Here is a 24,130-nt window from a genome sequence, read left to right on the forward strand (position 1 = left end):
TTTGGTGAAAGAGTAATGGCATCTTAGGTTTGATGCGGCCATGACACGAGCGACCTTGAACTTAGCTTCTAATTGTACATACATGAGAATAATTTCCAGCTGATTTAGTAAAATCAAATCTTTTCAAGCATTGGTTATTTCTCCCTCACAAGTGAATTGCATCGACTTTTTAATTTTCAGGTAGTGATAGAACACTTGAATTTGCAATACATCTCAATATATTGTGAACAGGACCAGTGCCGTCAGAAATGACTCCATTGTCTTGAAAATTCGTTTTTACAAAGACCTAGGAATTTCGACTTTCGAAAAACTTTTCTTAATTTGTGTAGCTCATTTTGAATTATTGTAGTGTAGTGTGGGGTCTCCGAAACTACCACAACATTGAGATGGTTCAGAATTCGTCATTATCACAGATTCATTCCTTTATCTGCACTACATGTATGGCGAATTCGGATGGAAGAATCCTTAACGCTGACACTGTATAAACTATACGATACTAGAATCGTCTACTATCAATGGACAACATTACTAAACATGTGTGAATCAATATAATAAGTTTAACAACTAGACTTCACAAATGAAGTCATTATCTGAATCTTTGAATTCTATAGAAAATATATAATAGATTACTGTTGTGTGACACTGGTGATTTCAGAACAAGTTGCTTCATAACTATAAGAAGTAGTGGCTAGTACATGTAAAAGTAAATCAACTATTAAGTTATGTTTATATAGAGATATTAAAACAAATTTTTAGAAACGAAAATTAATTTTCCACGAGCATTCCAAAATATCTAAGATCTTTACTTGCACTATGAAGATGTGGTATACTTCCGATTAGAATAGAAACGGGGCGACACAAAGGAGAAGAATTAGAAGACAGAATATGTACACTGCGTTCTTTAGATTGTGTTCCCGTGGGGGAATAAATGGGGCGGCCCTTCGGATGAAACCGAAAAAATGAGACCCCGTGTCACAGCAGGTGTGGTATGATAAAGATTCCTTCATGCTCAAAGGCCATAAACGCCGAGTATATAGACCTAAATTTTGCAGCCCTTCACCAGCAATGGTGATGTCTCTATATGAGTGAAATATTCTCGAGAGGGATGTTAAACAATATACAATCAATCACTTTTAATAGATTGTGTAGAAATCCGCCACTGATACACTCATGATTTTAAAATCTCAAACTATTAGATAATCTTTATGAATTAATTATCACTTCTTTCACTGTCTCATATAAATAGTATCTCATTTTGTGCCAGAATCAATGTTTACGAATTTCATATTAACTCTTCTCATTTTCATCGATTTTTCTTCCAAAATAAGGCTTTACGCCTCATAAAAAATCATTCATTTGAAATTTTGGTATGAATAAAGTAGTTTGTGAGTGTTAACACCGTTCCCGATAATTGTAGCAATTGTGTTTCTTTTATTTCTTTCATGTGTGAAGATAAATGATAAATCCCGGTTTTCGGTGATTTTTTTTATCAAAATGTACGAGTTTGCCCCCAAAATACACGTTTCCCCTTTGTTTTGTGCTCTGTTTTTTATATACGCTAGAGCATCCCTTGACTCACCGTTTGAAAACAAAAACATTTCTGTTGCAATTAGTTTGAGGTTACGCTATATTTTTGGCTAGAATGACTGGACTATTCTCTGACATCACTGTGTACCGCGCGCGTGAATTTTATATAATTCGCTACTTTTAAATGCATGCAAATGACTGAAGAATTGAAAAAGATCAGTGATGTATCATATTACCTTACCATTAAATCCACTTGTAGATTAATAATAGATCGATTTTGTTACCAATTTTGGTACTGTGACACAAAAGCTTAAAACAACAATCAACGATTCGATGGAAAAGATCTACCGTATACATATTTTATCATGTTTGACAAAGGAGCTGAATAAATGATACTCATTTCATATAATCTTGTGTGAAAATGTGAATTCTGTTATTTTGATGTCTTCCTGCACAAATTTCGATCTATGCCAAAGAACTATTAGTATAACAGATTTTCTACACTGCTAGAAAAAATCTTATAGTTTAGAGAACGATATCTTACTGAGCATTTTCAAATATTCCAAAATGTAAACACTTTCTGGAATTTTCATCAGAAAAAAATCTTACATTAAAGTTTCTTTTGTGTGTAGCTGTGACGTCATTCCATTGTAATCGCGCTCCTTTAATTTCCAGGAATGGAGAGTTTCAGACTACTACCTAGTAATGTTCCGTTGAGTTAAATATGATTTTTTTTAATGAACACTTTCTCTCTAATCCCCCTGACCTCTGTCACTCTTTTAACAAAATGTAAAGAGTAATTTTCGTATTAAAACCTAAAGGAACAAACGAGAGTCGAACCGAAGAACTTTCATGTGAAAGGCAGTCTTTATCTACCGAGAACGATGACAACTTTGGAAAAATTAAACAACAGATGTTTTTATGACAAACCTCTATACTAGTATTATATATAATTCTAATATTTGATAGTATTTTTTATAATTTATTGAAAGAATTTCCTAATACAAGTTACAATTATAGTTAGATTTAAACTGGGGGTGGATTTTAAGTCGGTCAATGCCCTCGATCCTCTCCATTCCTTATAAGCAATGGACCTCGGCCCCTTCGGAGTCTCGGCTCCATTACTTTTAAGGAATGGAGAGGTACTCGGACAATAACCTATACGTTATATCCGAGATACCCGTGATTCTCACTTCTAAATGCCTACCGGTATGTTAATGCGGCCATGACACATGCTGGCCTCGAACTCACAACCTTCCGACATGTACCTCGACTGGACCCAAATAACACAAATTGTAGAGTATCCATCGCATCGACATAATACGTCAGTTTCGAGATACGAACTCTTCTGTAAAGGAGGTGCATTTAGTGGAACTTTGAATGCCTAAGTGGGACAGAGTGGATATACAGCCAACGAGGAAGACGATGAAATGTATTAAAAGCGGCTTCTCTTTAAATATGTAAATGTGGGAAATACTAAATACTATCGAAAGAAATGTTTTACCGAAGTGGAAACATACAAACAATGTCATATTTGCAAGAAATGTCTTGGATATGGTACTTATGACCAGCGAAACAACGTGATAGGATAAGAATTCTATGTATTTAATTACTCTCTAAATATTTATCTCTTACTTAGTTTGTGTATCAGTCGAATTCGGGTTTTCAAACAGCGTATGAGAAACTTACTGAGTACATTCACTTACGTTATGATGAATATCTGTCCCACTCCCGCGTGTAAACAAATTCTTTCGCGCCTTACTATGTACGAGAGTTCTCCAAAGGGAAATAACTCGGACGTATCTCGAAACCGGCGTATTCAAAATCTTGGTTTTACCCAATATAGTAATTTCATAAACAACCTTCATGTTAAAACTTCATTATCATTCCAAGGCAACATTGCGGCTCTGTTTGTTCCCTTATAAATAATAAAGGAAAGCACGACGTATTAACGCACATGCGAACCAGGCTAAGGGCATTTTGTTTGTCTGCGAAAGGTGGTTTATTAAAAAAAACCTAATCATTGTGCAAATAATGTAATATTGGTGTTATCTGGAAGAAAATCCTTAGAGGATTTAAAAATTTTCCTAGAAATTCAATGAAGACGAAATCTATTAGTTCTGTCAGTTGTGCCTGGGGAATGCTCTAACTTCAGGAACCGGACTTCTTTTTTTAAAGATTCCGAAAATCCATTTACAAATGTATTTGCAATTGATGATACGATTTCATTTACTTCATATTCTCATTTAATTATTACATGAACATTGACATTATATCGATAGACATTTGGTAAATCGCGCATTATAGAAGATTCAGCAATTAAGACAACTTCTTTTGTTTCTCCTATATTTGCGGTTGGTTCAACTTAACTGCCGTCTCAAATAAATTTTTAATGATATCATAGTGAAAGGCATTGAATAAATTTGTCAATATTTTTAAGGCGAAAGATGTTGTTTTAGTTACATTTTGTTACGAGACCGTTTTGTTTGTTCTAAGGCTTTTCATGGACGCATATTTAAATCAAACCATACCACATGATTATGAAAATGTTCAAAGATTCAGAAGTACAAAGAAATCTTGATTGATACCAAATTGTATATGCTTATGCCGATTGCTAAAAGAGGACGTATAACCAATGTCCAATTACCAGTGTTTAGAAATGATAAAATGTTAAACGAAAGTCGAAAACATCGCAGATTTTTTTTCTGTTATGTTTGTGACTTTCATATCTATTAAACAAAGATATTTTATTATTGATATTTTTTCTGTATTCTTTTTAAAAATAAAAATACTTTTAAATACATAAAGTATAGATATCATCGATAGTAAATTATTGAAGCGTTACAGCTGAAATTCACCTGACGTTGACTTGTCGCCATATTTGGTAATGATTTCAAGCAATCTTATTAATTAAAATTTTAGATCCTTTGATCCGCTCATCTACTATCGCTTCACATAGGATCTAAAAACTCCGCATTAGAAGTACGCGTATGTGAAGCGATAGAAGATGAGCGGATCAAAGGATCTAATTTTAATTTGATTGTGATTTCAAGATCAACATGTCACTGTTCACTCCTTGAACAATTTTGTTTATTTATTATTAGTTCAGAAAGTGAATCGTAGATCGTACCTCGTATATATTCATACGCGGACAGATGGCACCTAAAAACTGGATCTAACTATACATCAAAACAAAATGTGTCTTTATTGATAAATGACGAGCAAATGGATTTTAATAACGTGTGATGCAATTTTTTTTTTTTCAAAATTGATGTTCCGCATGTGCAAACAAGAATACTTACATTAAAATTTAGTGAAACATACATTACATAGTACAAGTACTGCCCACTCTCTTTTTTTCCCCGACATCCTATGATATAACGTGGTTTAAATATAGATACATGAATATTGTATTCTGTATGTGAAATGCTTCCTAATCCTAATTGGTTATTGATAGTGTAGAGACCAGTCCTGTTGATTAATTCCGTCACCGGATATTGAGCTAAACGATACAAGATTGTTTGATGCTTTGTAGTAGGTATTTCCTAAACAATCTAAGATTCGAGTTTTATACTGGGAAAAATCAATTAAATTCAGATTAACTGTTAGCGGGACATTATGACCAGATTTATGACATTCAAATTGGCAAGGGGGGTGGTGTGCACCCCCCTTAATTAAAGCAATACAATCTGTAACTGACGGTATATAAATTGAAAAATAAAAGAATAAAATAACATAATTGTGATTGAATATCATTGAATCAGAGTGGATCCGAAGCAATAAACCCGTCAAATCAGCACCAAAAAAAATTCGATTCATGAATCATTGTCTTCCTGACAGTAATCCGATGTTCATTGACCTTAGAAGTCACCAGTTCGGAATAATGCAATTGTCAAATTTGTGCCAATTTTATAGAAAATTCATTATCAAAATTTCATTTGCGCGGCACATTTGCGTAATTATTAGTTTGTTACACTTATACAGTACTTCTAGTTATTCATGAAACGATGTAATATTTTAAAACAAACAAAACACATGCTTGTGGTTTCCTTTGTATTACAGTACCTCAGTCTCAACAACCCGATTATGTTTGGTAATCATCGTTCCAGTGTCCGAGTACACGACAATTGCAACTGAGGTTATGGCGGTATACATGTATACGATACGCTCATTGTAGGTGTGCTCTCAAGCAATATTCTCGTGTTTATTTTGCTGAATTTTTCATCACATCTTAAGAATCATATAAGTTATACCGATAGGTATTAATCGGTGCGTAATTGGATAGCTGAAAAATACCGTCAGTTCCAGCTTACATTGCTATAACGTTATAACTCCAGGAAATCGGTCGAGAGAGAGAGAGAGAGAGAGAGAGAGATGAGGAATTGATGGTTTCTCATTTCAGAACAACAGCCACAGTCATGAGCTATATTGAGATGGTTCCTTTGTTGAAATGAAGGGTAGTGTACTTTGTGACAATGCTTCAAGCGATCCAGCTTCCCTCAGTCCAGTGCTATCCAAATTATCAATGATGAGTTACCATGATTGTAAAATTCAAATTAATGCCATTTACTAGAAAGACATTTTATTGTTTAGCTTCATACATGTGTGTTGCACAAAAGTAAAATAGAGAATGGAAAATTAAATGGAATAGTAAGATGATTGGTTCAATAATTGCTTTAGCAATATATATATATATATATATATATATATATATATATATATATATATACATATATATATATTATTGAATCATGTAGTTATTTATGAGCTGGAGAGCAGTAGACAGTCCGGGCAATGTACATGATTTCGAAGTGGACATTTCTTTGACCAGATGGAGCTTAGTCCCAGACACCATGGCGTTCAGATGTACCAAATAACACCTTCACATCAACATCCTCAACCCTGATGTATGAATAACTGAGGGTCTGTCCTGTAATATACGAATAACTGAAGGTATGTCCTGTAACATATGAATAACTGAGGGTCTGTCCTGTAATATATGAATAACTGAGGGTCTGTCCTGTAATATATGAATAACTGAGGGTCTGTCCTGTAATATAAGAATAACTGAGGGTCTGTCCTGTAACATATGAATAACTGAAGGAATGCCCTGTAACATATCTTAGATTGAAGCCTCCTTCAAGGAAATTAAAATATTTAAAGTAATTAAAGTTAAATGTCACAAGATAAACTTTCAATTATTCTCTTTTGTCATAATCATGCCCCAGATTGGTGCAAATACAGGTACTACAGGACAGGTCTTCATCTGTGCTACAACCAATTGACCCCCTAACCCAAAAATAATTCAAGGAAAAGGTGCATTGTCATAACATAGAATTCTCTCTCTCTCTCTCTCTCTCTCTCTCTCTCTCTCCAGTACATAATCCATATATAGGGCAGACCTAAATTAATTGTGCTTTAATTGTTTGTCCCATATAAAGATATTTAGAATGTTCTACATGTTTACAATTGTGTGCTGTTGCAATCCCCATGAATATAGGGGACACTTAGTATGACCTGAGGTTCTCGATTCATTACATCAAAACATCTGATTGCAATCAATTGTCATTTGAGGAATTTTCATCTAAATAATTTAGTGTATAGACTGAAATATACATGTAGTACAATATTAAGCACTGCTGTCATTTATTTACGTAGAGAACAATGTAAATATGACCTTTACCTGTATTTACCTGCCCTCGCCTTCTACCGTCGTTATATCTGTGGGTCCCAAGCGTATCGGTGATTCTTTACAATTCATGTATTATTCAATATTTTCAACGATCAAATATTGTCAAGGGCAATAACTCCTATGCTGGTATCTCCTCTACTAGATGTCTCTTATACAATGATTTCCCTAATATGCACAATTCATTGATACACATTTATGAAGTAGCATTTCTCTAAAGTGTTGACATTAAATATTTGTCATTTTAACAAGTTTTTATCTACGAGTACTTTTATTATTAATTTTTGCAAAAATGTGTGATTTTCTATTGTTGACCTACACTTCTGTTTTTTATTTGTCCGACATCTTAAGGCTACATATACATTTTCCTTGGTTATTAATCAAATTAAACAATACCGAATGGAAATTAATAGAGTTTTTCCACTTTCAACCATAAATATTAATAAGTCACATGAGGGTGGAGCTACCTTAAACCTACAAATTCACGTGTTCATTGGATTCAAAGACGATGATTGAGTTGATCATCGGTCATTGGAGAATTTGTTCCGGCATTAATGCGAAATGTACGTAAGATTTCTGAGCTGTTTATTCTATATCAAGTAGTAAAGGTTTAAAACAGTGTGCAGGAATTTAGATATGCAACTTGAGTCTGTAAATAAAAAAAACCCAGTATGTATTAGTTATTTTCTAGATTTACTCGGTAATGAGTTAAGTACTTTGAAATGCACTTTACCCATAGATGGAGATAGAGAATGTGGCAGAAAGAGGGACGGAATGAGAGATAGGTGATAGAGATAGAGAATGGAGGCAGAGGGAGGAATGGAATGAGAGATAGGTGACGGGGGTAGAGAATGGGGCAGAAGGAAGGACGGAATGAGAGATAGGTGACGGGGGTAGAGAATGGGGGCAGAAGGAGGGACGGAATGAGAGATAGGTGATGGAGATAGAGAATGGGGCGCAGAAGGAGGGACGGGATGAGAGATAAGTGATGGAGATAGAGAATGGGGCAGAAGGAGGGACGGAATGAGATATAACTGACGGGGGTAGAGAATGGGGCAGAAGGAAGGACGGAATGAGAGATAACTGACGGGGGTAGAGAATGGGGCAGAAGGAAGGACGGAATGAGAGATAAGTGATAGAGATAGATAATGGAGGCAGAGGGAGGAATGGAATGAGAGATAGGTGACGGGGGTAGAGAATGGGGGCAGAAGGAGGGACGGAATGAGAGATAAGTGATGGAGATATAGAATGGGGGCAGAAGGAGGGACGGAATGAGAGATACGTGATGGAGATAGAGAATGGGGGCAGAAGGAGGGACGGAATGAGAGATAGGTGACGGGGGTAGAGAATGGGGCAGAAGGAGGGACGGAATGAGGGATAGGTTATGGAGATAGAGAATGGGACAGAAGGAGGGACGGAATGAGAGATAGGTGATGGAGATAGAGAATGGGGGCAGGAGATGAAGGTAATGTAAAGAGAAAATGGACAAGAGCTGAACACTCCACTCCCAATAGTTGTGCTGTTTTTATGAAGGAGGTCATCGTCTACACGTACGTTGTTGGTCAAATGGTCAGTTGCATGATGCATGGAATGCAGAAAACTGAAGTAGGATTTGGGCCAACGTAACTTTTTTCGTTTAGAAAAATCGGTTCTTGTAATTAACCTGTTTTGCTTTATTAGGCTTGGCTACTAAATAAATCTTTAAAACATTTTGGTATCAATGCCTTAAGCACACGCATTTTGAATTTTAAAACTGAGCTAAGATTTAAATTTTCCAGACAATTTATATTTATGTACGAGCTATTCCCTGTCCTTAAAAATTCATCTACAAATACAACTTAATTTTATCTTTTTATTTGTCATAATTTGGACCTAAATCACGTACGATATTATAGAAGAGTTACAATAACGGCAAGCTTATACAATGTATAAATGTCACGTTTCTATACAGTCCCATTTTAAACAGATAATGTCGTGTGTGGCGTACAGTTTTAATCACGTTGTACTCATTTTCCGATTTAGACAGATAATGTCGTGTGTGACCTACATGTATAGTGCGTGATTTCTGTTTCTGTCTCAGTCGTTAAATGTTTGAAGGTTCAAGTAATCTATTTAATATCCACGGACAGTGCACTCCAAAATTGTCCATTAACAAACTTTCACAGACCGCAAACCTCTCCAAGTAACACGCCAAACCAATTTTTTGATGTTCGCAAAGATAACTAGTCTCAAAACTTCAACACCTTGAATTCACGCTTAGACCAGTTTAAAACATTGTTGTGACGTCAGTTCTTTGTTTTGACAGTACTTCATTTTTCATACTGTACTGAACATAGTCCAGTATTATCAAGAGCAGGCCAATATTATGAGAAATACTGTTTTAGATAGAACAATGTTTTAAGTAAGATACAAGACTGCGATGGTCTATTATGTCAGATACGGGACTGACCACTGAATATGAGACACCGTACCAAACTACATGTGCTGGGTTCCTAAACTTTATAAAAACCCTTACAAAGATACATTGCTGGATCTAGTGACTGTAAGTCCATATCTTTGATTCCCACGAAACTATTAAGAGCTGTAAAGGAGAAACTTCGAAAATACTGTGTGCCACAACCTATGCCAGAAATGGTATCAATCAAATGTGGATTCTAAAATCAACAGCATCAAAACGTATACCTTTCCAACACTTTACATGACCATTCCTCACGATAAATTAAAGACTAGACTTTTTGACATCATAGACAGTTGCTACTACAACAAACATGGGGAAAAGGTATTCATATCTACGTATCAGTCATCCAAAAAATTACTTTGTTAAACACCACTTTGATTCCACGCACAAGTACTCTGAAGTTGAAATAAAAATTATGATGGAGTTCCTCATTGACAGTGTCTTCGTAGTCTTTGGTGACCAGGTCTTCCAACAGTCTGTTGGAATTCCCATGTGTATAACTTTGTTAGCTATATCCCAGTGAACTCGAATTGAAAGACATCACAGAGTCCTTCATACATGCTGCATACTTAGATATTTTACTGAACATAGATGTTGATGGCAAACTAACAACTCAGCTTTTTGACAAACGGGATGATTTCAGCTTCTCCATCGTCAACTTCCCATATTTATGTAGCAATATTCCATTATCACCTGCATATGGTGTTTATATATCTCAACTGATTCGATACGCAAGAGCTTGTTCTGCGTATGATCAGTTTTTAAATCTAGGCAGGCTACTGACAAAGTGATGTTACAGGGGTTTCAACAGTATCGTTTAAAGTCAGCCTTTCGAAATATTTATGGTCGTTATAATGATCTAGTTTGTCATTACAACCTATCAATGTGTCAAATGCTGCCTGAGGTGTTTCATACCGATTGTTAGGCCGTTCTTGATACACTGATTTTAACTACGGACTGCTTCGTGTACCTGATCAAGATATAGGACACCTGGCGGGTATGACCGTTCGACACTCCTCCTAGGCACCTGATTCCACCTCTGTTATATCCAGGGGTCCGTGTTTGCCCAACTTTCTATTCTATATTCCTTATAGGAGTTATGAGATTGATCACTGTTCTTTATCTTCACCTTTCAAACAAGTGAGGATGCGTGAATGACAATTGCACACGTGTCAATAGAATTATGAATACGCCAAAAAATAAATAATGTGATGTAAAACATATAATTAATAATAGTTTATGTTATGTCATAGAATGTGTTCAGGAGTCAAAATTACTTGGTATCATTATTGATGAAACTTTGTCCTGGAAAAGTCATATAGAATCACTTATGAACAAGATTTCCAAGAGAATTGGCATTTTAAGAAGAATAAGATATTTTATGTCAAACGATGCGCTGCTGAAGATTTTTAATACTATGATTTTTCCACATTTTACATATTGTTGTACTATATGGAGCAATCCAAGAAATGATGAAAATGTGAATAAGCTTTTTATATTGCAAAAACGAGCTGCAAGGGTAATTCTTAACATCAGAAATTTTGAAACACCATCTAATGTCATGTTTACAGAACTTAACTGGTTGCCTCTATCAGATTACTTTGTCTATAGAAAAGTCATTTTAGTGTATAAAGTTTTACATGGTTTAATGCCAGATTATTTAAATGTTTTTAAATATGTATCAGAAGTCAGTCAGAGGCAAACTAGAAATTCTTATTCAAATATATTGTATATACCCAGGGCAAAAACAGAATATTATAGAAGATCTTTCAGCATTTCAGGGAGCACAGTGTGGAATGCCTTGAGTCAAAATATAAGAAACTCAACGAGTGTTGCGTGTTTTAAGAGAAATTATCTTAGAGATTATCACCATACTTTTTAAGCTTCATTTTGTATTCTATTTATCTTACATTAATAATTATTTCTTAAGTTTATATGTATTCTACTTCTTTTAATCTGTGTTTATTTTACTAATATCTGTCTGTATGTATGTTATATGCAGGACCATATTGAAAACTAGAGTTATCGTTGAATATGTAATCCTGGATAAATAAAGGCCTTATTATTATTATTATATTGTTGCTTTCTATTTTTAGCAATATGTTTTAATATTTTGCATTGAATTTCATAATTTATAATCGTTTAGAACGTGAAAAAGATATACTAGTACAATGCAAAGTCATAACTATAATTGCAATTTGTAAGCTGTACTTCGTAAAATTTGCAAGACGTAGTTTTACACTTAATAAACTAGATTTGTCCAAACGGAAGTTATATTCTGTACCTAATGTAAACCTTTACTAAAGACACGTCTAAACCATATACTTATCATTGATAATTATGTTTTAAAAAGCAAACTTTCTATTATTTCTGAAAACATGTAAAGTTTCTATCATAGTACAGTTTACGGTTTGATGCACGCATCGATACAAATATCGCGCGCAGTAATTAATTTGATGAGCACATCAAATCAATCATTGTCTCATCAATTGAATTGGTGTGCGCATCAACGTGGTGAAATTGATTTTAAGCAGACTGGTGGAATTACATCTTCACAAGTCAAGGGTTATTGATTCGTTACCTCGCACTAACCCTTGACATCAGTGGCTATATAAAAGGTGCGCACATTAGACCATTACGCAATTTACTATAAATAAAACATCCAATGAAATCACTGCATCTTGTTATGGTGTACATGGATACAAATGACGCGATCTCATACTGCTGTATTGATAAATACACGCAATTGTAATATTCACACTACTAATTACGTTTATTGATAGTAGATCAAGTTTGGAAACCTTTTTGCTTAATTCAATATTGCTTAAACGATTGAAATAGCCATAACTGTAGGTATCAATACACGTGTTTTTATTTGAATCTGTCGTTTCGTGTTATAAATAGAACCGCATTCTCACTGGTTCCCACTCTTTTGTGGAAACAATCAGAATGAGCCCACCTTTTATATAGTCACTGATGTCAAGGGTTAGTGCGAGATAACGAATCAATAACCCTTGACTTGTGAAGATGGTGGAATTATTGCTTGCCAGCTTTGATTTTGAGCTCGATATAAATGATTTTATGATAATTTGAACTCAGTTGAAGTAGCAACAACCACGCTCGCTAGGTGGCGCGTCATGTTCTATTTTTATTTCTACAGGAAAAGTGGGACGAGGTTCCACCCTATTTTTTACGGGCTAGTATGGATAAACCTAGAGCCTACGAATGATGCGAAGTTGATCGTTCGGATCTAAAATAGCTATATTTAACGTATCTCACGTGATTAGGTATATTCCAGAAAATCCCTTTGAGATTGAAGCGATTAAGCAGAGCGAGTATATGTAAACATTTACTTAACGGTGAAATACGCAACAAAGAGTGACATATTAATACATTTTATGCACGAATAAATTATACTGAGGTCAAACATGGACGATAATTGCCAATGTTCATATAGTATTTGATTGATTTAGATATCCAAGGAAAGATAACTCCCATTATTAACCTACTCACAACGTACCGGTGGTATACAATAATACAATGTTTATACATTTCTGAATGATGAGTGAATCTTTATTTTCATCAGAATCGTTTCCATCACACTCGCAGACCAGGTCCCCATACCCCTACCATTGTCAATCTGTGACTGATTGCAGTGCGGTATTTAATTTAATATAGTCTAGAGGAAATTCGAAATATGGTAGTGACATTTCTTCCTCACTGAATTAGCTGGATTTTTAACGTTTAAAGAAAAGTGGGGTATGGACTGGGGGGGTTAAAAATGCTATTTGCCAAATTTTGAACAATATTAATTACAAGGCAAGGTAAAAGGGGTCATAAGCTACAGATGATGCAATTTTCACTTGCAAGTTGCACTGCCACTAGTTACACTTAATTAGTGACTTACTTACAGTTAAATAAAGTAACTTACAAATATTTTATTTATTTATTTATCTATCATTTCATTTCATTTATTTTTTTTTAAATATCATGGTTTGTACTTGAAGAGTCATCGCAATAAAGGGACAGTAATTAATAGTGTTACAAAAAAATCTGATCATGCACTTTTTAAATTTCTGAATTTTGAAAAAATAAAAATAAATAAATAATAGATTCTGATACCACTCAGCCCCCCGACTGGCCAGAGAGTTCTGTTTCTGTCAGTTCTAATGCAACTAGCTCAGCCCCCAGACTGGCCAGAGAGTCCACTGTTTCGGTAAATTCTGATAATGATGCAACTCAACCCCCCCCCCCCGACAGCTCTACGAGAAGTTCTCGGAAAAGACTTGCTGTGCTGATGTTTAATAAATCAGTTTTTCTATTAATTTTACTTTTGCTCCTGTTCATCAGTTCATTAGGCTATGGCCCAATCTGATTTAATTTAAGATCGTTGATCCGCTCCGTATTCCTCTTCCTTTCCTGTATCTGTGAAGTCCAGAGGTGAGATATATTCTTTATATAAAAAAAAAAAATAATGTTCAGGGAACAATTTAGTATTAATTGTTGTCCTTTTCTGCTGTATGCCTTATTTCAAGAAATAACTTTCAGGTCACTTTTTAATGTGAAATGGAACATTTTCAATTTTTGACAACCTGACGGTAGGGGTGTTTAAGGCACTATACCTCATTTTCTGTTAGGAAGTGGAGTAAAAGGAATTCAGAATTAGATTCAGCATACTCAAAATTGGTAATTACACCTGCTTTTTATTGTTTTGGGTAATGGTGTTTCAAGAAATAAAGTTGGGTCACTTTTGATGCGAAATGAAACATTTTCCGTTTTTGGCAACCTGATGGTAGGAGTGTTTGAGACACTATACCTCATTTTCTATAAGAAATTGGAGTAAAAGGAATCCAGATTTGAAATCAGCATACTCAAAATTGGTAATTACACCTGATTTTTATTCTTTTGGGTAATTTTTAAAAAAGAGTGGTGGTTGCTAGTTGAAGATATCTTTCATGCGCGCATCAATTCCTTTAAAGAGAGCAACAATTCAATTTAAGAGATCATTAATTTAGTTGTGGATATGTTGAATTGACGATATCTCTTATCAAATAATTGTTCTCCCTCTAAATTGAATTGATATTATTTATACAATTGAAGAGAACAATGATTTAATTTAATCGATGTACACATCAATTAAATTCCTGCTCTATTCCATTGAATTATAGCGCACATTATTTCAATTGTTATATAATCAATTCGTTTGAAGAGAGCAAGAATTCAATTATAGTGCACATCACATTCAGCATTAATCATTCAATTAATGTGTACAACAATTTGTAAAGAAGATATCATTAATCATGTGAAGAGATCTTTAAACGAATTGTCGCGCGCATCAAAGGATTTGATGATATCTTCAAAAATTAAAACTATCTTTAATTATTTGAGTTTATGTTAATTTGGCGCTCAATACGTAACATATTTGATATCAGAAATTATAATTTGCATTTGCAAAGCATATTCTAAAGTATAGTTTGAACTTGTCAAACATTAATCAAATCAAATCCCCCAACGGTTTTGTTTACTTCTCTTTACACGATTGTTCCAGTTGTTGACAAATAAAATGACAGATGAAGCTTTCGTATCTTTATTTATATTCGTGCACATCTGCAGATGTTGTCAATACAATGTCGTCGGTTACTGGGACAATCCCAACTCTGTAAATCCAGACAGTTTTGAAGGGTCTTGCATTCTGTCAAATGAAAGACGATTTAGTTAGTCCAACCTTTAATTAATATTCAGTGTAGGCTTTCTAGCATCCGTTAATTATATAAAATCTACTAATAATAAATGTTGCACTAATGCTTACCATCAGAGGATTCTATATCATTAGTGGTTGCTACATGGCTTATAAAAACAGTTTTATAATTGTAGATTATTGGATAATGTCAAAAATAAAAGAACTTCAAATATAATCAAATATGAAGTAAATGATGAATAACACGGTGTGTGACATTTTAAGACAGGTACGTGGGAGACTGTTACATGCAACGTATTATAGATCCGTGTTTCAACAATTCCGAACACCAGTCGCAGTAGCCTCGCATCCGGGAGGTCCCGCGTTCAATTTCCAACCATGGCGCCGAGTCATACTTAAGGCGTTTAACATAATTATTGTTCCTTAGTCCAACGCCCGACATCAGAAGTTAAAGGGGTACATGTATGACCATACAAACAAAGGTCTCTTGTCACAATAAACATTGTCATGATAGAGAACCATTGCTGACCGCCTTCATGATCATACACAAGTCAAGATCTGTGGTACTACCCATCTCCCATTGAGGGAAATATAACCGGAACGTTAAACAAACATCTATACAAACAAATCAATTCCAAAAAGTGATTGTTCATTTACAATTTACTTACAATTTAAAAGGACTAGACGTGATAATAGTCATTTCTGACCCTGATATTTAAGCATTCTTCTAGTTCTAATAAAAGTCGTAAAAAAATAACCATGAAAAAATCAAGTTTTTCTCTGAAAATAATTCCTACTTTGAAATATGACATCAGAATGTTTAAGATTAAAAAGATCAATTTTTGTCTTAGATAATCTAAGACAAATATTGATAACCATCGTTTTCACAGTTTCGCCACGTGGCACTTAGCGTGGTCGTGGTCTGGGGAAATGTACATGTTCAATAATATGAAACCGGTCGCGGTAGCTCAATGGTAAAGCGTTCGTTTCATAACCGGGAGGTCCTGAGTTCGAGCCCTGCTCGCGTCAAACCTAAGACTTTGAAATAGGTAGTGATTGCTCCTTCGCCAAATGCTCGGCATTTAAAAGCGAAAATCACAGGTCTTTCGGATATGACCTTAAAAAGGAGGCCCCGTGTCACGGCAGGCGTTGGCACATCTTTAAAAATGTTTTTAAAAACCACTGAGTAAGAAAGGTGGAAATTTACATGAAAAGTTCCTGACATAGAGTAGATATAAGTTTATGCAAATCATGGTCTGCGGGGTACTAGGGTGAGGCCACAATTGGAGAGCAAAGAGTTATATACTGATTTATAAGAAAAAGCTTTAAAAATATCTCTTAAACAATTTAAGCTAGGGCTTTCATATTTTGATATACACATGTACATTTTTTACGGATATACCTTTCATGTAATGCAATGGTGTTTGATCTTGTTACCTTGACCTGGATGTTTGACCTTTTGATAAAAATCTGACCTATTCAATATGTTCTGAACTGTTAAGGTAGATCTTTCATTTATTTTTATTTATTTTTCTTATGGCAAGACCTTTTATTTCATATTGTGACCTTGAACTTGAATTAGGAGTTTGTCCTACTTTTAAGAAAACACATCCTTTTAATATATCTGGACCTATTTTAGGTGAGGCTTTCATTATTTGTGTATAGATTCTTTATGGCAAGACTTTGTACACAGTGGTGTTTGATCTTTTGACCTTGGAGTTTGATCTACTTTTAAAAAAAAAAATGAACTATTCAATACATCTCCTAAACTATTTAAGGTAGGATTTTCATATTTTGCATATTAGTTCTTTATGACAAGGCCTTATCATGTCGTAAAGATTTACCTTGACTTTGGAGTTAGATCTACTTTTTAAATCTTTGACCTATTCAATATCTTCTGAACTAGGTAGATCTTTCATATTTTGTGTATAGATTTTTTATGGCAAGATATTTCATTTCATACTATGTTTCTTGACCTTGGAATTTTACCTTCTTTTAAAGACCCATCTCATGACCGTACGGTCAGTGAAAATGTAGGCGGAGCCTAATCTAAACAGATGTTATTTACCTGGAGTGGCCAGGGTCTACGAAGGTGTTAATTGCTATATCCCATGGCACTCAAAGAAATACACAGAGGCAGAACATGGTAGAAATCTACCTGTCCATGCTTTTTTATAGTTTTGATATACACAGAACCTGTCTCAGTGACCTCTGCAGAGTTTCTGTGGTCATAGTGTTTGAATAATGGTTGTATTCCTAAGGGTAGCTGACACACATTTTACACCCACCCCTCTTTCTCTCTCTCTGTCATTGACTCAATGAACAATTTCTGTTATAAATATAGAGGTATCATAAATTGATGACATAAATTATTTCAATAGGTCACAAGTTTTAAAACTTATTGTGCAAATTATTGTTTAATTTCTGATTGTGTAATTTATAATACATGTACAGGTATATAATTACAATTATATTGAAATTGCATTGTTCAGGGGCCTTTTTAAAAACAATTGAATTACAAGAAAACAGCAGTTGTGGACAGGTCATTTGCTATCAAAACTCAGGTATACTGGGCTTCCTCAAGATCTAAAGAATGCCTGTAGATACTGGCTGTTACTGTTATCAAAACACCTCTCTGGGGTAGCCCCAGACCACAGTGTCTGCAGATGTCACTCCACCTGAGATCTATTGTTAAATGTTTGATTGGCAGGCAGCTTACAATTTGGGGGTGTCAACTTAAAATTGGGTCTTTAAGAAAACATAACCTTTTAAATACCTTCAGAACTATTCAAGTTAGGGCTTTTGATAATTTGTATATAGATCCTTTATGACAAGATTTTATGATACAATCGTATTTGATCTTGTGATCTTGACCCACTTTCTTAAAAACCTGACCCAATCAATATCTCTTGAACTATTCAAGATAAAACTGTCATATTTTGTGTATAGATTTTTTATGGCAAGATATTTCATTTCATACTATGTTTCTTGACCTTGGAATTTTACCTTCTTTTAAGAAAACATAACCTTTTAAATACCTTCAGAACTATTCAAGTTAGGGCTTTTGATAATTTGTATATAGATCCTTTATGACAAGATTTTATGATACAATCGTATTTGATCTTGTGATCTTGACCCACTTTCTTAAAAACCTGACCCAATCAATATCTCTTGAACTATTCAAGATAAAACTGTCATATTTTGTGTATAGATTCTTTATGGCAAGACCTTGTTTTACTTTGGTATTTTAACTTGTGACCGTAACCTTGAAGTGCAGCCTAATTTTAATCAAAATCTGACGTATTCAATATCTTCTGAACTATTCAAGATAGAGATTTCATATTTGTATATAGAATTCTTATGGCCAAATATCGTGCTATGATCGACCTGTATGACCTTGGTCTTATCCAGAACAGCAAGATCATGTTAGTCTTATTGGTGTTAAGGTATATCTGTCTTATGTGAATTCATTTTCAGTTATGTTGTGATTCTTTCAGGCTAGGTTGAGGCTACAAAATGGGGTCAAAATTGTAATGGGAATAAATATTGATAAGAATATCTTTTAAAAACAACAACAGCTGAACAACGGCAGGTGCCTCAAGTGAGCGATGTGGCCCATGGGCCTCTTTTTTCCTCTTTTTTTATTTATTCATTTTTGCTTTTGAATCAAGAAGCATTGTTCAATCGAGTATATCGTGGTCATCTGAAATACCGTTAGGAAATTCTTTTAAATTCTAGTGAATTCATATAATTAAGTTAGTGCTACATGTCAAAAGTACAATATTCAAATATTACGAGAGAAGAGCGAGATTTAAAGGAGTCGGGATGTGGAATTAAGCGAACAAAGTGCATTCATATCTAACATAAAAACGTGCAACGAAGCGCAAAATGTTTTAATCTGGTCTCCTTCTCATGGAATACATGTTTTGTTGAATTCATCACAGAAAGTGATTATTCAGAGTTTTCGTAATCTGGTAATATTTTACATGTGGTCATGGTAAATAGAAAAATACATTTTGGACTTACTGAAGATCAAAAACTAAAACAAATGTGGGCAATTATACAAAATCCTACTCACGCATGTTATTGGCGACTGTACAGGTGCAGACTCCGTCTACACAGTGTAGTTCTGAGGAATTGTCACAGGCTGTATGAATACAGTCCTTTGGGCTGTTGGTAACCGTGCACTTCTCGCACCAAACGTAGACTACCATAAAAAAAAATATTGCAATCAAACGTAGACTACCAAAATTCATTGTAATCAGACGCAGAATATCAAAAATCATTGTAATCAAACGTAGACTACCAAACAAATCATTTTAATGAGATGTAGACTATCAAAAATCATTGTAATCAAGTAATCAAACGTAAACTACAAAAAAATCATTGTAATCAGATGCAGACTACAAAAATCATTGTAATCAAACCCAGACTACAAAAAAGCATTGTAATCAGACGCAGACTACAAAAAAGCATTGTAATCAGACGCAGACTACAAAAAAGCATTGTAATCAAACGCAGACTACAAAAAAGCATTGTAATCAGACGCAGACTACAAAAAAGTATTGTAATCAAACGCAGACTACAAAAAAGCATTGTAATCAAACGCAGACTATCGAAAATCGTTATATTCACATTTCAAACTGTATTATCTGTGAAAAGCCTTTGAAGCTTAGAGAACTTACAGATGCATGTAAATTTCTCAGTTCATGCTAAATGAATGGTTCAGTGGGCAAATTAAGAAATCTGGTGTCTGAGTATCTTTCAATCAAAACAGACTTACTGTTTATTTTTTGGTACTTCCTTGGCCTAAAATGTGTCAGCAAACACATATGTACGAGTGAAAATTATATTTTTGTTCTGAAATATTCGTATAGAACCAACCAAAAAGGACAAATTATATGATAAACACAGACCTGTATACGCATTCTTGAAATTCTTTAAAAATTGTGAGCTACGTTTAGAGAGTGTTTGGACAATCCTCGTTCCAGGTGAAATTTACGGCGTTATATACGGGGGCTGTTCGATATGTAATGTGTATTGTTTTGATTGTCTGATGCTTTCCGCCAGACTCAAAAATTTTTCAGTTATATGGTGGCGCCCAGTTTTTATAGGTGGAAGAGAGAACCCAGATACAATGTACCTGGGAAGAGACCACTGACCTTCCGAAAGTAAACTGGGAAACTTTCTCACTTATCGGCGCGAGCGGGATTCGAGCCCGCGCCGACCAGAGGAGAGAGGCCGTGTGATTTTGAGCGCGATGCTCTAACCACTCGGCCACTGAGGCCCCATATCTCAAAAGCATTCGATTCAAATAGTGAAATGAACATTACTCCCTTCAAAGTATTATCCGCGGTTTGAAATTCTCTGAATCCATTTCTAAAATGCGTCTAAAATTTAGGTAGACTTTGAGGCACTGACTGATGACTGAGCCAAGAGCTTGTCGGGACTTGTAACGACGACCAGATAAGAACTTTTTTAAGTTTTGGAAAAAGGAAAAAGTCTCATGGGGCTAGATCTGGAGTGTATGGTGGGTGTGGCAAGACGGTAACCTTCTCCGACATCAAAAATTGATTCACAAGCTCAGATGTATGTGATGGAGCATTATCATGAAGTAGACGAACATGCCTAAATCCTGACACAGGGCGTCGTTTATGATAATATTTCTTGAGCTTTTTGGTATAACATCTCGATAATACCGACCTGCAACACTTTTGCCCTTCGGCACCGGAATTTGTACGCATTCGATTCATCATACCATCACATGAGAAGGATATGCAATAAAGAACCTTCTTTGTGCTTATGGTTATTTTGTCAACTACAGGCCTTCTACCGTGTTAGTTAGTAAATGTTTCCAATTTTTCTTACTGGTTCGAAATAGTGAACCCATGTTTCATCACAAGTAACAATGTTTGCAAATTGTCTTTGATTGTATTTTGAGCGATTGCTTAGTGGTTTGTACTCGTACCCGTTTTCGGTCATCTGTCAATATTTACGGTATCCATCTGGCAGAAATCTTTCGTACTTTCAAAATACACTTCAAAATGAAATGCACCCGCGATAGCGATATGCCAACGGCTTTGGCAATATCACGAATCGTGTATCTGCCATCACTTTCAATTATTTCCCTGACTTTTGAGACATTTGCCTTGCCTGTTACAGTCACAGGTCGGCCAGATTTTGCTGCATCTTTGACGGACTCTGTGCCAGTAAGAAATTTCTTTCTCCACCTACCGGTACGAATGTAAAACCTATACGGTACCAATTCTGATGCAGCAGACGCGCATTTCGACAAATAATGTCTCTTCAGTGATGCTCAAGCCGAACTTTTGGAAATTCGAAATAACAATAAACTTGTAAGAGCTAAAAGGAAAATTAGAGTGCCAAAAACTGTCTCATAAGATACCTTATCAGACCCATAAACTTCCCCCAATTCAGTAAAAATCTGCATTACCGAATGACCGAGTTTTGTGCGAACTTTTATATAAGCTCTAATTTCTTCAATATTCTCAACCCGTTTCCCAACCATTTTTACAACAGTGGTCAACGACTGGCTCTATTGAAATGACTATAAGTTTAAAATTATGTGAAGCTGAAGGCTTGTGTTTATACCGTTGGAAAGATATTGAATAGAGCTATTCAAGAGGATCATCATCCACGAAATCGTGCAAAGCGTTGTCGCGCTGTGGTACAATACACATTACATATCGAACAACCCTCGTACATGCATATGGTTTGACACGCGTCCTTTATTAACAACATATCATACAATATTAAAATTTCAATATACTTCAATATACTTTAAACGTTCTAAAATTTCATGAATAACAATACAACTTCCGAACAAAGCACAAAAAACGACTATTACAACTAATAAGAAATGTTGCACTAATACTTATCATTAGTGGGTTTTATATCATTAGTTGTTGCTACACGGTTAAGAAAAACAGCTTTATAATTGGATAATGAACGTCATCAATGTCAAAAATAAAAGAATTTCAAATATAATCAAATATAAAGTTAACATGTATATGATTTGACACGCGTCCTTTGACAACATATCATACAATTTTGAAAATGCAATATACTTTAAAGGTTCTAAAAGATTTCATGAATAACAATACAACTCACGAACAAAGCAAGAGAGAAAAACGACTATCCACTTCATTCTTAGTTCAGGTCAAATGACTGATAGGGGACAGTGGCCAGAATGACCTTTTATATATAACCAGGACTTCTGTTATCTCCTTGGACAATGACCATTCCAGAGCTATTGTTTCGTGATATATATATATATAAAGTACTAAAAATGACCAACGACACGAACAACAGTGAATTGACAAATTTTCAGGACAACCTGTCCCTTCCTCAGGACGATAGAATATTTACATAGAAAAGAAACTAAATAGAAAAGGAAACTAAAACTACAACTAAACTACAAAAGCTGATAACAAACAAAACGTCTACATATTAAAATTATTGAGTGCAATGTGTGGCAATAGAAAAGTTTGTTCCCATCGAGCGTCAAGACAGATCTGAACTGACTAGTCCTACGCTGGATCAAGTCAAAAACAAAGAACGAGTTAACTAATCAGTATCCTTAAGCGGTACGTTAACTCGTTCTAATGACGGCTTATAATGAGTATTTTGTACCTGGAGGTGTAAAGCTGTATAACTAGTGTTGAACTGTGATGGAAAATAAAATATCTTACAAAAATTATAAAGTAATATGAAAGTATTAAATCGAAAAATAAATATCCAATTTGATAATGGAGTATGGAAAAACTGGGGGAAAATAATTAGGGGGACTAAGTAAGGATATCATAAGTAATGAATGAATAAATAAATAAATTGAAAAATGTTTTTCTCAAGGAAAGGCTTTCATTCACACAGCAGTAATCCATTGTTTGTATGTAATTTGCGTATTCTTCCACCAATGTGTGTTCTCCGAGTCTTTTGATCTCCTCCAGAATTTTCTTCGTCCTATTGTTTAGTCCGTCATATGAATTTAATTCGCTGACTCTCCAAAATGGGTTAGACATGGGTATTCTGCGGGCGGACACAGTAGAGCTAAATTACTTTGCGGTGTTTTTAAACTAGACTCATTAGAAAAATTGGCATTGGAGTGTGAAAGCTTTGGTTCCGTCATGATTGACCTACCATCGCTGCACGAGGGTAGCACACCCTCAAGATAAGCATTAAAAATGGACTGTTCTAGAGGACCAGCTTCACACAGACTATCTGTAACTGTTTCCTAGGCGTGGTCAACTTCCTTGTCGCTTAAACCGACATAAGCTTCCCCTCTTGGCTGCTGATCTAGTTGGAGATCGACCTTCTGTAGAGTATCCTATAGTATATCATTCTGACACGAACCTGGATTATTCTGAAATACATCAATCTGGGACAAGATTTTCAAGGAGTATATGATCACTTTGAGATGGGCCTAGGTTATCCCGGAGTTCAACATTCTGACACGGGCTTAGATTATCCTTAAGTACATCATTCTGCCATGAGCCTAGATTGTCTTGGAGTACACCATTCTGCCATGGGCCTAGGTTTTATAAACTGTAGGCCTATATAATATATTATACATGCAGGCCTACTTGATAGGGGGAGTAGACAACAAAATAGTGTGACATTTTCCCGTCGTGACGTAATGTTTCATTGTGACGTCAAATAGTACCTCCTAGGCACCTCTGGTTAAGCTGGTACCCCCCCCCCTCCCCTGATTGTAGTCTCGTTCAACCAGACACTCGGC

This window comes from Ostrea edulis, chromosome 6 (genome assembly GCF_947568905.1).
Source record: "Ostrea edulis chromosome 6, xbOstEdul1.1, whole genome shotgun sequence".
NCBI classification, from domain to species: domain Eukaryota; kingdom Metazoa; phylum Mollusca; class Bivalvia; order Ostreida; family Ostreidae; genus Ostrea; species Ostrea edulis.